The sequence below is a fragment of the Pseudopipra pipra genome, chromosome 4 (genome assembly GCF_036250125.1).
Source record: "Pseudopipra pipra isolate bDixPip1 chromosome 4, bDixPip1.hap1, whole genome shotgun sequence".
Lineage (NCBI taxonomy): Eukaryota > Metazoa > Chordata > Aves > Passeriformes > Pipridae > Pseudopipra > Pseudopipra pipra.
Window position 1 is genome coordinate 64,605,440 of NC_087552.1, and position 14,082 is coordinate 64,619,521.

General features: G+C 38.6%; 1 protein-coding gene across 9 annotated transcripts in view; it reads left to right on the top strand.

Annotated features, from left to right (window-relative positions):
• The window catches only part of SORCS2 (sortilin related VPS10 domain containing receptor 2), a 546,495-nt gene that overhangs the window by 312,794 nt on the left and 219,619 nt on the right, over window positions 1-14,082 (top strand). The window lies entirely within an intron of this gene.

Consider the following 14,082-nt stretch of genomic DNA (forward strand, 5'->3'; position numbering starts at 1 on the left):
GATTAAGTATATATTTTATTTCTCTTGAAATTGTCACTGGAGTTTTTGTGCCCAAACTAGGCTTTCTCTGAGCTCAGTAATATATTTTTAATCTGCTGCAAAGCCGGATTTTTTTTTTTTTTTTTTTTTGTTTCTTGAAGTGGAACTACCACCAAGTACAAAGTTTTTTCAGACTGTGTATCTTAGACATACAATCTACTGATGGTTTCAAGTTCAAAAGAATAAAATCTTTACCCATCTCAGTTTCTTGAATAAAGACTAAAAGGATGAGCTTGATGAGAGAAGCCCTGTGGAGGATTTTTACCAGCTCAACTAGCTACAATATCAAAGCCTGCCCAAGAACAGGGGGTCAGTGACAATGTGGTGGTGCCAATTGCCTGATAAAATAAACAGCAGTAAGATCATTGCTAAATTTCAAACCTGAAGGACACACCAGTGTTTACAATAAAACTTGTGCTAACGCTTAGAAAAATCTATATTCTACTCAATCTCTTAAGTTGAAGTTCCAAGAGATACAAATCCTGCTTAGTTAACTGATATCATATTGAAATCCATCTGACAGAAAGTCCCTTTGAGTCATTAGATATGCTATTTTTATTCTGAGATTTCCTTCTACAAAGATGTTGTTCAGTAACATACAAACGACAAAAACGGCAGAGCAGAAAGGGTTTCTAGGGCCTGTAAATGATGCCAGAGGGAGACATATTTATACATGCAAATGTACATACATTCATGCATACATGGTACAAAAATGATGAAAATTACTAATTACTGCTTTAGCCAACAGCTTCAGGCTGGTCTTGGAGGTGTTGCAGTCACACAGAGAAGGTAAGAGGGAAGTTGTCATGCTGTAAGAGATTTGTCAATTGTAATGGGAAATTTTAGGTACTAGAGATTTGATTAGGACACAAAGACTACCAGCTGACCTCACCAAAGTTATTTAGAATATTGGAAGAACATCCCTGTCCAATCATTTCAACACAGTTGCACTGGGGTGGAATAGACTATTCAGAGTTCTGAATCCCTTTTCTAAGCCAAGCAGAAGTCTCAGGTTTTCACTCATTCCTGATGTTACCAGCCTTCAGATCATTATGGTTTTCTTTAACAGTTCACATCTTTTGAAATGTGCTCAAAAGAGAAACTGGATTGCTGACTGTGCATACTGGAACTGAGCATGCACTTTAAATTTAAAGCACAAGTAATCCCACTTAGCATTTAGGGACTGGGAATATGCATGAAAGCAAAGATAAGACATTGATGGGGATTTTTTAATACTTTGCATATTAAACATTGTTCTATGTTTTCATCCCATTTACCCGTTGTAGTCCTCATCTGTGGAAGAACTGATTTTGCCCATTTAATGCTCATTATTTCCACCTCAGTGTCATCAGAGCATTAACCCCACCTGATTTTAGCTCTGTGCAATATAGATATCTGGTCAAGCTCTCCTCCTCTAAATGAAAGGAGAAATGCAGGTACCTCCAGGCAGTTCATACTGTTAAAATCATAGCTCTTTGTACTTATGAGAATAAGGTTGAATTTTCTTGTGAAGTTCCTGCCTTTGTAACTATTTTGTGTCTGAACAGAGTCTAACTGAGGCTTCTTACAAAGATATACAAGAGGTGGGTCATGGCAACTAAGTACCACACTGCCACTCTCTCTCTTCATCTGTCAATTCCCTCAGGACCTGCAGATGCATCTCATCAGGTCCCATGGACTCATGTACCTTCAGGTTCCTTAGATGGTCTCAAACCTGATCTTCTCCTACCATGGGAAGTTCTTCATTCTCCCAGTCCCCACCTTTGCGTTCTTTGACTTGGGTAGTGTGGCTGGAGCACTTGCCAGTGAGGAGATTAACTCCATCCTTGCCAAACCAGCATAAGATGGGACATTTTTGTTTGTTTGCTTTGGAGTGCAGTTAAATTCAATATCTGCTAGAAGACTCCAGTCTAGTTCTTGGTTGACATTATTTCTTCAGTTCACATCTGCTGGTATACCAGCTCCTGGAGCAACCAAGATGTCACTCACTCTGTGAGCTACAGTTATACTGTACAGAGCAATGGGCTTAGAAGTGGACTTTCTGAAGCAAATGTGAGCATGTACTGTAAATTTTCAGTCCCTATGAATTACCCTACTTTACTTTTTCTTAAGATGTCTTGAAAAGAAAAAAAAGTTGATACTCCTTATCTTCCCTACCCCATTGTTTGGGAAATTGAAATTCAACAGAATTATAATGCTGTTGATGAAGAAGTACATGAGCAGATGTGAAAAGTACAGCAGCATCCTTTTCACATAGTGCTGTATGGAAAAGGGATTTTATGAAAAGAAAAAAAAACCAAAATTATAAGGTAAAATACAGAAATGGTGAGGACTGTGAAGTAGCTGGAGGAAGTATGGAAATAATTTATAAAACCCACTAAATCCATCCAAAAAGTGGCACATTCCTTTTTCCTTTTACCCTTCTATGAAAAAGTTGTGATGAGTACTGTTCGTAGGTCTAAACGAAGAATCAGGAAGGAGTTGTATCAAGGTCATGGCTACACAATCTTTTGACAGTTGAGGTAAATTCCTTCAGTCTCTACCTTTTTCTGGCTGAAAGCAGCAGAACTCTGATGAAGAAATTGTGTTGCTGCGGTTACCACAGGACTCAAGCTATAAACCCCAGTTTTGACAAGAAATGATGACAAATCTCTGAGGATAGAGCTTTAGAGGGCTTTGTGTATTGCTCTGAATGGGCCTTTCTGGTGAAATCATGGGATGGACTTGTGAACTGTGGCTGTATTATTTGTGATTCAGAGCTGGATTGCAGTCAGTCAGCTGCACAAGTAGAAAACATTTTCACCTACCTGCAAATGACCATGTAGGATCCCCCTAAAAGCTATGAAACAGCGGAGTAATAGGTAAGGTAACACTGTAATTAGGAGTTCACACTTCCTAAGTATGCATTAATATATGCTTTGCATTCTCTCTGGTTTTAGTGTAATGTAAACCTGGAACTAAAGACACTGAAACCATTATTCTGATACAGTTTTGGAAAGTCATAGAGTAATGAAGGTGGGTTCTTCTGTGATGCTGACTTCTCCTTTTGAAGCACTTTTTCATTGATCTGTGAAGTAAAATAGTCTTACCCTGTGCAAGCCTTGAAGTGCTGTGCAGTGATAAGGGATGTTCCTGCACTTTAGACAACACATTTTATGCAGTTATCTCCTTTTCAGTAATTACTGTATGCCAGTAGCATAGAATGGTGCAGGAATCTCATAATGTACCATGTGGGGGAAATAATTTGTATTCTCTGTTTTCCAAAACAATATTATAATTGTGATTTGGAAGTGATGCACATGGTTTGTGAAGTATGGGATTATGGTTTCTGTGGTGTCAGTCTAGAGTTACATGAACAAAGTAAATTCTTTCTACAAAAAAAAAAGCAGAATTCAGTTTCACTAAAGTATCAACAAAATATTTAACAATTTTTTAGGGCATATATGCTGTTGGATGTAGAAATTACATATTTGCCTTAATTCTGTTTATATAATGGTGTTGGGGAGGAGTTGAATGAGCATACTGATTTTTTTTTCCCCACATTCAGTGCATATTTTAATTTTAATTCCTGCTGGTGCAACTGGTGCATCCATTCTTCCTTTTATATGCCTTTGGAAAATAGGCAGCTGAGCAGTTTATATTCAGGCTTTTCATATTAAGAGAAAATAAATGTTGATTTTGCTTACACCAACTTATTAGTTAAATGGGTTGAACACTTACATTTCCAAGCTGTCACAATAACCAATGGCTGTGTGTTTTTCCAAACTAAAAGGCAAGATGACAAACGTGCTTAGGTGTTTGACAAACAATGCAGAGCACTTGAGATGGTATTAAGGATATAGGCTATCTTATACAGTATTTTAACACCTGAAATTTAAAATAGTATGAATTACACATCACAAAAGGGTATTTGCCACAGCTATAAAAGCACTTCCCAAGATGCAACTGGCTTGAGCAATGTTTGTAAGCACTTACAGGTAAATGCAGTCCTACATCATTTTGACATTTGTCTTTTAGAGCAGAACAATTGGTAGTAGAAGTTGTCAAAATGCAGTATGACTACGTTTACTTGTAAAGAATAATTCTACTCAAGTATCAGTTTCCTTAGAGACCGTTCCAGAACATCTGCCAAAAGAGAGAGCAGAATTATCTTACACTTTTATTAGTAGTGAACTAAGGAATAGAGAGCAGAATTTTCTTACACTTTTATTAGTAGTGAACTAAGGAATATTCCTTTCAAGAAGGTGAGTAGTTACTTCAGGAAGGTTTCCCTGTGAAATTTCAGAATACGAGTCTGTGTGTTGTGTTCTCTACCATGATGCCTTCTTTCCCTATAAGCAGTGTCACCATTCAGTTTTATTCTCGTGATGCACCACCAGAGCACTGATGTGATCTGACTGCATCATTTTGCTTGAGAATTCTGTACAGGCCTGTTCAGTTTGCCTTCAGAATTTCCAAATACTACCAGAAGTATGCCCAGGAATCAATTTCTTTTTTCACCCACCCATACTTTGCTAGTAGGTAGATTGCTGTGGGAGGCAGTCTTGGGAAGAAATACCAGATTTTATTCACACACAGGTGATGAGCAATTGCCTAGTTGACAACCAGGAAGCTTGCTAGAAATGCAAGTGGAACTCAATAGGTTGAAACAGTCAGAGCTTTCACTGAGGTGTTAACTGGAGTCACTGTCCCCAGCAGAGGTTCATCCAGCACCATCAGCACCATGACATGCAGGGGGAGGATTTGATGGATGCTGTTTGATGGGGTGTGAGTATGTATACGTGAAAGAAGTAGGGTAAAGCTTTGGAAACAGAGAGTGGAACAGTTGAAAATTAAAACCATAAATGGAACAATCACTAGGAATCTGGCTGTTAGAGAAGTATTTGAGCTATTTACTGGATAAATGGAGGCTAGGAGCCACAGCTTTCCAGTCGGACTGATTTATGCTGCGGTTGAGAGACCAGGGCTTTTTCACACTTGGCATGTAAATGGAGTTGCATAAAAAATGTGTAACTCCTATGTAATTTTCGTATTGTAACTCCATGTAACCCTTCCAATAAGTCAAAGGTAGTAGCAGTGTTACTATTTTATTTGAGTTTACCCTCTCTCTTAACCAGTAGACTATGAATGCATTTTTCTACATAGTGTGACAGAGAAAGGTTTGGTTTGGTTTCCATGAAAATGTTGCAAACACTTTCTAAGCATTTCTCCATCCTGTTCTTGTATGTGCAGAGCTAGAGAGGAATTCCCAGCTTTCATTGATCAGATACATGTTTGTCTTTGAATACTTTTTTGCATGATGTCTGCTAAAATATTGAACCATGCAGTCTGAAGCTGCCTCTAAAACTTTTTGTGTCAGTTCTTCTTTTTCTGAACCTAGAAATATTCTATAGTCCAGCACCTGAAGTACACTGTGGTTAAAAGCTGAAATTCATTTAAAAAGAGAAAGAAAACAACCCACAAAAAAACGCCAAGCCAACAAACCTGACTAACAGGACAAGTGACTGCCACAAGAAGTGTGTGGGTTTCCCACAGTATGTAGGATAATTGCTCATCAAGGTAGAGGGTGTGTGGGCTAAATGGCTGCACACTTGAATGGACATTCTGTGTTATTATTCTATCCTATCATTCATTTGATGCTTGGAGATCTCAATTAAAGTTTTTGAGATTGGCCTTCCATGGTGATTTTGTAGCCTAATGTGCAACTTTTGCATTCCTTTATGCTCAGGCATGCAGTTATTCTAAGGAAAAATAGACCTGTCTTTGCTGCATGCTTATTATGGATGTTTTTGTTCTGTTTTTATGAATTTCCTGTCTAAAACTCATTAGTCATAAAAGCAGACCAACAACTACCTAAAAGCCATAATGTTAAATTAAGTTTACTGTAGTGAAGCCAAAAATAAAATGACTAGTTGGTGGGAGTACAACATAAAAAAGATTTATGTGAAAATGGAAAAGACCTCTGAGCAAGTGTTAAGAGACCATTGTGCATATGATTCTGCACTTGAGAGACATCCATTTCCCTCCCAGTAATTCTGGGAAGAGAAGGAATCCAAGCATCGTATTTTCAGCAAGGTTTTATTTCCTATTATGATGAACAGGGGTCATTGCTTTGAGAAATAGGACTAGTCAATCAAGAGCACATAGCAGAAAGCATGTCTGAAGCTGCCCTCAGTGTGCTGCTGAGGGACTGACTGGTCAGAGAAATCGTAAGTGGGAACGCACAATGTTATACACCAGAAGGGTTTCAAGCTCTGGGATTTTGATTTACTATGTCTGAAAATAAGGGTAATTTTGCAAAATTTAGTCCAGGCTGTCATTTCAAAGCTCATTTTTTAAAAATTTTAATTCTTATGCCCAATTTTAAATCTGAGTCATATGCCAGAGAAAATGGGGGCGTGTGTGGATTTGCTGCACAGGACATGAGGTAAGGTGTGTGTTTCCCTTGTATAGCCTGTCCATGTGCTCACTGACCTGCAAATACTTCTGAAATCTTTCTCTGCTTGAGATATCAACTAAGGGAAAAACCAAACTCAACTAATCAACCAGAATTGTCTGTGGTAGGTCTCCAGACCTCAGCAAGACCTGAAAAAGGCTTTTCTCCAGCATGGCAGAGAATTTCGTGTGTCCTTGCAAGAGCTACAACAGCCTTCTAATCAATATTTTTGAGGGTCATGCACACCTTTTTTTTTAAGGCTATACATTCTCATGATAATATTATCCTGGAAGATCTGATGCAATATGGAACTTGCAGAATTAAATATAAGAAAGAGGCAAATCATAATATATGGAATAGTGTCCAAATGAGAAGGTGTCCATGTGAAGAATGAATAGAAAGTTACTGAATCTGCGAGAATTCTGTTGTGCATAAAACCAGAAAGAAAGACGTGGTTGCATTAGTGAAGCTGAATCTTTGCAAAAGGTAAGAGGAGAAAAGAGAAAAAAACTCATTGTAAAGAGGAAGTGGTAAAGGATTAATAACAAGCATCTTATGGTACTCAGTAAGTATCAATTAGTTGCCCAGTATGCTTGGATGAAATGGGTACAGGTAAGTCTACAGAATAGAGTCAGGTTTCTGCTAAACTGGCATATGCAAAATGAGGGTTTTCTGTGATTAATTTAGACTATTTATATCAATTGCAATTATCCTGTGTGTTGAGATTACTCTTGTCTAATTATTTACTGAACATCACAACATGCCTAGAGGCTCTGTCAAGGTTCCATGCTGCAGAAGGGAGGAAATTGGGAACTCTTTTGTCTTAACTCAGTCTAACCACAGGAACAACTAACCAGTAGGTCCATGTTAAGGAGGTTGTGTGAAAACTCCTAAACAGTATTTGAAGAAAGATCAGTAATACCATTCAGGAGGTCTGCAAGGACAATATACAGTAGGCATATTCCCAAACAGCCCAAAAATAATGGTGTAGTGTGTTTGAAACATGTTCATCATGCTTGCTGATGGATCTTCTGCATCTCCTGGAGACCTGTGTGTTTCCTTCTCATTTCCCCAGTGATGGAATGGCAGCATGAGTCACAGCTTCCACGCTTCATGCTATGCTGGCATTTTCCAATCTACTGATGTGTCAAATGCTGCTTCTCTTCACTGTAGCAGTTCGACTTCCCTTCGCTTGTGCTGACCACACAACCTCCTCTGGCTCTCTCAGCAGCAGCGATGCAGTAGGATTTTTTTCCCCAGAGCTGGCATGGAATCACAGTGGAAATGAGCAGGGTTTAAATTGTTGCCATGGCCATTTTGCAGGGCTGGCAGCATGCTCGCCCCCCTGAGGATCCCCAGGGCTGCTGCCCCCCTGCCCTGCCAGGAGTAAAACTGGTGCTTAAACCAGTCAACTGCTGCAATCTGGCTGTCGTGGCACAAGTATTTATATAGGACTTCTAGACTAATGTGGAAGTTAAGTATTCCACTGATTTCGTTTATTTCACTCTCTTTGTGGCATTTATTAGAAGGGATGAATGTAACTTTGCTTACCTGTTTCTAATTCTGAAACAAGCCCTGATTCTCAGTAGCCAAGGTCCCCTGCAGCAGTGGCAAACTGCTACTGAAAAACCAGGACCTGTGTGGCAAATATATTTTAATCATACCCTTCTAATGCAACTTGCACCCATATATTTCAACACAGTCAGCAAAAATCCATGAAAAGATAAAACAGGATGTTTCTATTTTATTTTTTAACACAGTATGTGTTTCTGTCAGGCAGAGAAAGATTTTTCCTCCTGGAAACTGGATTCGCTTACATTCAACTAAGTCACCTCTGAAGCCACTTGGTGCTGGCCTCTTTGGGGCTTGTTCTAGAGACAGACTTTTTCCATCTGTGGAAGTAATGCACTAGGTTGCTGTAGTCCCTTCATGGCAGAAGATTGCTATCAATGGAATGGTGGACTCTCCCTAATATTGTTGGTTTGGTTTTGAGATGGGATCTTCTGCCAGCTTGTTTTGGATTGTGCCTAACTACTATTTCTCTTCTTAACCTTTTTTCATGATTTTTTGCAACCTTTCATCGCCTCTTTCTGTCCTTTCATCTCCTAATTTCTTTTCAACACTCTCTTTCTTCCATTTCTGAGCATTACTTCTTCCTATACCTCACAAGTAGATCCTGGACCAAATTAAAGCTTTTTATTTCATTATAATTACTGAAGTAAAATATTATTTAGGAGAATGTAGCTAATTGTCTATGTAACTATTAAAAAAATCACAATATTCTTGGGATAATAATAAATCTGCTGACACATCTCTTAACACATTCATAAAATGAATCTCTTCAACAGTGGTGGTAGGATGAATCAATCAGGGAGCTGTTAGCCAGGAAACCTGACTTGAGTTTCCATGACCTTGCACAATCCTGAGCCTCCCTGAAGCCTGGGTTCCCATTGCCTCACACCCTGTAATATCATTTGCCTTGTGCAAAAACACTGTGACAAGACATGATTTGACAGCCTACCTTACAAGGTAAGGTTTTGCAAAAGGTGCAGAATTAGTCTGGTTTAGTTTCCTAGTTTAGAAACTTAAGATGACAATACTGAAGTCTGTATATGATCCTACATACCTATTATCCCTAAATAAGTGCTAAGTGTTTTTATGAACCCATTTCAAAAGGAATACACATTTATAAGGTATTTTTTCTATCACATCTCTGCAGTGCTGAACAGCATTTTAAGATTTGCACCATGCTGAAAATAATTGTTATAAATATGTTCATATGTTTTTCAAGATTGTTTAGCATTTATCAGTCATGGCTGGTTCAGTACATAGGTAATAATTTGAATATGATGATAGTACTTATATTCTCACTTAAATGAGGAGAATAAGCTACTTGTCCCAAGCGGAACAGGATTACTTTTTGCTGCAATTGCTGGGTCTACAATTTACAGATTTACAAACTTAATCTCAGTCCTCTAAAGAATATTAGCAGTCTGGCCATTGAAATGACTTTCAGATTTGACTTTAAAATGCTCTCATTCTTTTCTAGAAGACACTAAGTCTGTGCAAGGAGGTCTGGTGGAAAGGTCTGGCGATGGAAGAGCATCAGGTAGCACTGAGGGATTGTGGAGTGTTTATCTTGTAAAGCTTGGTGCCAAAACTGGACAACTACTAGTTGGATAAAAAGCTGTGCTTTCAGTGTAACTATGACTACAGGAATCAGCCTGGGATCCATGGGAATAAGCAAACTTCTCATGTCAATTAAGGATATTAAATGCACTGGTGTAGTTTTTTAGTCCTAGTATATGTCCTGTTTGTTTCATTCAGCCATACCTAGGAACTAATTAGCCATACCTAGGAACTAATTTTTTTACACATTGCATCACTTTATGTAAGTGCTTTTACAGTTTGTTGGGGATGCAGTGCAAGCAGGCATAAAATAGTGGGGTTTGGCTAAAAGTTCCAGTCTGTCCATGAGAATAATAGTATCTCACACTTGGTTCTTTCTGTGGGCTCCAGCAAAGACAATTCTCTTACCTGCTGCAACTGAAGATTTCAGAAATGCTTCTCTTCCCTTCAAGGTGCTGCAGCACAGGAGCAACAGATCTGGGCCTCTGTTTTTTACATATTTGCTCTGGAGAGCTCAGGGATACAGGGTTTCTGCTGGGCCTTGGGATTGCAAAGCCCAGAGGCTCCTCAGAAACTCTCACATGCTGTACTTTATTGCAAGGTCCAACTGTAACTTTTCACTTGACTTAAGATGACAAAGTCTATAAAACTGTCCTTTCTGGACTAAAATGCCGTTCAGGAGGTACTAATGTTCCATTCCAATATTGTTGGTATATTAAAACCACTTGTGAGTTGTACTCTGCCATAAGATCTCAAAATTTTATATGCATGTAGATGATTTGGTGTCTCTTGTTAATAGCTTTGGGAATTCTGGGCAGGTTATAAGGTTTCCCTTTTACAGATGTGGAAACAGAAAGATATAAATTACTTGCATGGGAAAGAAACTAGAGAAATTTAATAATATGCCACACATCTAAGTCAGTCTCTCAGCTTGAAGCACAAAAGTAGTCTTTTGCCTCTCAACAAAATAATAGATTAATTAAAAAAAAATACATTATTACCGGTTTGGGCTAGTGGAAGGTCTGTCAATACTGTAAATATCAGCAGTCGAATATATGAAAGTGTATTTTGGAAAAAAAACCCCGCATAAAAACCCAGAAAAGTTAATATTTCCAGAATGAAGGACTGAAATTTAGGAAGTATTTTCAATGGTAAGATCATAATTAGGTTTAAGCAAAGACCTAGTAGATTTTTACACTTTTTGTGTTGTTGTTTTGTAAGATTAAATAGGTTAATACACAGAATTTGATAAAATATTAATCAATATCTCTTCTAAGACTAAAGATGTGACTTCTGAGTCAAATTTCTTAACTTTGTAGAAAGCCTATCTGTGAAGATAATGGAAGTTTTAAAGCTTTTATAAAGTGTTAGAGGCAATTTGAACAACATCTTTTAAAAGTTATACTCAGAAATTAAAATGGGAGTTGAATTTTAGGTACTTGGTTGGAAAACGTTGGCCCTGTGATTCTGCACAATTTGTAGAATTCACTTTTTACTAACACTTATCTACTATAAACCTGTTCCCACATAAAGCCTGGCTGTGTTAAGATCAGAAATTTTTATCAATACTCTGAAAAATTCCGAAAAAATAAAAATAAAAAGTTTGGAAAAGATTTGATGGAGCCAAGATAAGAAAATCCAGTAAGATTAAGTGAAATATTTTGCTTTAACTGTGATCCTTGTAAATGTAGCATTTTAAAAGTATGTCAAGGTTTGCTTATAAAAATAATAAATACTCCTAATTAAAATTAGTATTTGGCCTCAGAAACCTGCCAAAATTAAAGTGCGCATTGAAAACATTGCATTTGCCACTTCAGCGTTTTTGGACCAAAATTTATTTTTTCTGAAAGTGCCCTGACATTTTAATAGCCTGTAAAGTGCCAGAATCTTATACATTTTTTACTCTGATAGCTTGTAAATTTTTGACTCACACAATATTTATAACTGTGAGTTTACCTCAAAGTTATAAGATATTCTGCTCTACTTACATATTTCTCAAATTCTTTGATTTGTTAGTAAGGGGATTATCTTCTTCCCCCCTTTTTTTTTAAACTAAGATATTAAGAGGCAAATTCATTAGGCTTATGCTTGCAGTCTACAGGTAACAGTGCTGTGTTTTTCTGTTTTCTTGTGTTCAGTGGTCCATCATTTAGGCAATTGTCAGTTATTTATCTCTTTTGAACATTTCCATAGCACACTGGAGTTTGTTTGTGGTGGTTTTTTTGCCCTCTCTTGTCTACTCTCTTTGACTGAAGAAACTACTGCAGCTTGTCAGCAGCTGAGGTTGGACATTTTGCTGTTCCTTTATACTACTCTGTCTCCTCCCATGGCATATAAGCCATGTTCAGAAATGTAAGCTAAATATCATCCAGGAAAAAAACAGAGAAAGGCTAAATCTCTAAATGTTCAGGGTAGAAAGTAAGTTTATTTAAAATCAGCAAGTGATGCAGTGGGAGAATGCTAAAGTCCCCCTTTCTGCCTTCTCTGCAGATCAGTTCAGAAGCTTCAGCTAACAAAATTATCCCCAAAGGACACTGTGTTTGTAAACTGGCAGTGACATCTATTGTGGCCTTTACCAGAAATCTCCACAGAAGGTCTATTCTCAAGGCTGTAGCCATTTTTGAAAAATGAAGAATAACATGAGGATGAACAATAAATTTTCAGTTTACTTTTTAATTCAGTTAAATATATGTTGATGGTTGCACAGTAAGATGCTATTGTACTTTTCCCCTGAAGGCTTTGAGGTTCCAGCTTATTTTCATTTCTTAAGGAACCATAAAAACCAGGAGGAAACCTCCAATTTAAGCTTGCCCAGCTCTGTTGTAGTATATTATGTGGTAATCAGAGGTACCCCAGCTTGATGACCTTTCATGTAGGGCTGTTGTTTAGCAGTGTACAGTGCTGCAATCTGGCCTTTCATGTGTTTGAGTATTGATTTTCCAGATAGAAAGAATGGCAATAATAACCTGGGGAGGTCTGACATCACTGTGACCTGGTTTTCTTTTATTCCTTGTGGCTGCAGTTAGTTTATGGGAGCAGTGGGCTGCTAGAAATGGCATATCTCTCCCCACTTTGCTTGTGTGAAAGCTCCAAAAATGTGTTTCAATAGTGTCTCTCCCTCCAGCTTTCCTTTCCAGTGTATTTCTATTCCACTCCTCTTTTTCTGCTCCCACCCTTCCAGCTGTGGATCGACATAGAGGGGGCTTTTCCTGGCACCCTCACCCCAGGAGCAGCAGCAGCAGCATTAAGCTCAGCCTGTATTGCTGGGCAGCCTTGCACTGGCACTGGTAGTGACTGCAGCACTGGAAGCTGAGGGAGTTGTACATCAGATACAAAACTGTATATCAGATGGAACTTTGGTCAAGAATCACCTCAAACTGGTGCTCTGCTTTCATAATGTGTTATTTCTTTCCTTTGGACAAAGAAATGTACTGGCATTATTTTGTCCAAATCTCTTTGTAAACTCACTTCTTCCCTTTCTAAAGCTTCAGGGTATGAATCCCCATTCACACAGGAATACCATAAAATCACAGAGTAATTTATATTGAAAAAAACCTTCAAGATTATCAAGTCCAACCGTAAGCCTAACATTGCCAATGCCACCACTAGACCATGTCCCTAAGTGCCAGGGAGACAAGTCCCCCATGTGAGGGTCACAAGGGCAGGACCTGGCACTTTCACCTCGTTGAACCTCATCCCCGTGATCCAGCCTGTCCAGATCCCTCTCCAGAGGCTTCCTGCCCTCCAGCAGACAAACATTCCTGCCCAACTTGGTGTCATCTGCAAACTTACTGAAAGTGCGTTCTTTTGCCAAGAATGGTTGGACCAGATGATTCTTGAGGTCCCTTCCAACCTGGTATTCTATGATTCTATGGTCCCCTCATCCAGATCATTGATAAAGATATTGATGATCTGGATGAGGGATTGAGTGCACTGTGGTGATGGGTGGCTTCCAAATACAGTGAGTGTGATGGTGGTTGCTGTGAGACTAGTTCTATGTGAAGAACCCATAATTCAGATGAAATGCTCTCCATGCCAAGGGAACGACAGTACAAGGAGTAGTAGTGCCACATGGGGTTGAGCTGGTGACTGATGTCAGTACTCCAAATTCCTAAAAGGAATGTCACCAGATGTCTTTGTAATCTTAGAGATGTTAGTCTAAAAAACTGTGTAAATGGGGCTCTCTCGTGGGAATGAGGTTACTTACTGAGCATTTCAGAATACAGTATATTGTCGATATTTGTCCATCACGTGTAATGGTGGGTATGCAATATTTATAGTCTTTCCATAAGGATTGCTGTTGGGAATAGTGGAGTCACAACTGATTACCTCAGCTGCTGCTTACAAAAGCCAGCTGAATTACCACAGCTTGGTTGGAATAATCTAGCCCTGTGTTAGAAGTATATTACCCAGTAAACACAATGCAGTTGATGCCTGTTTGCAGAGGCCTCACTCATTTCAAAAGTCTCAGGAGACAA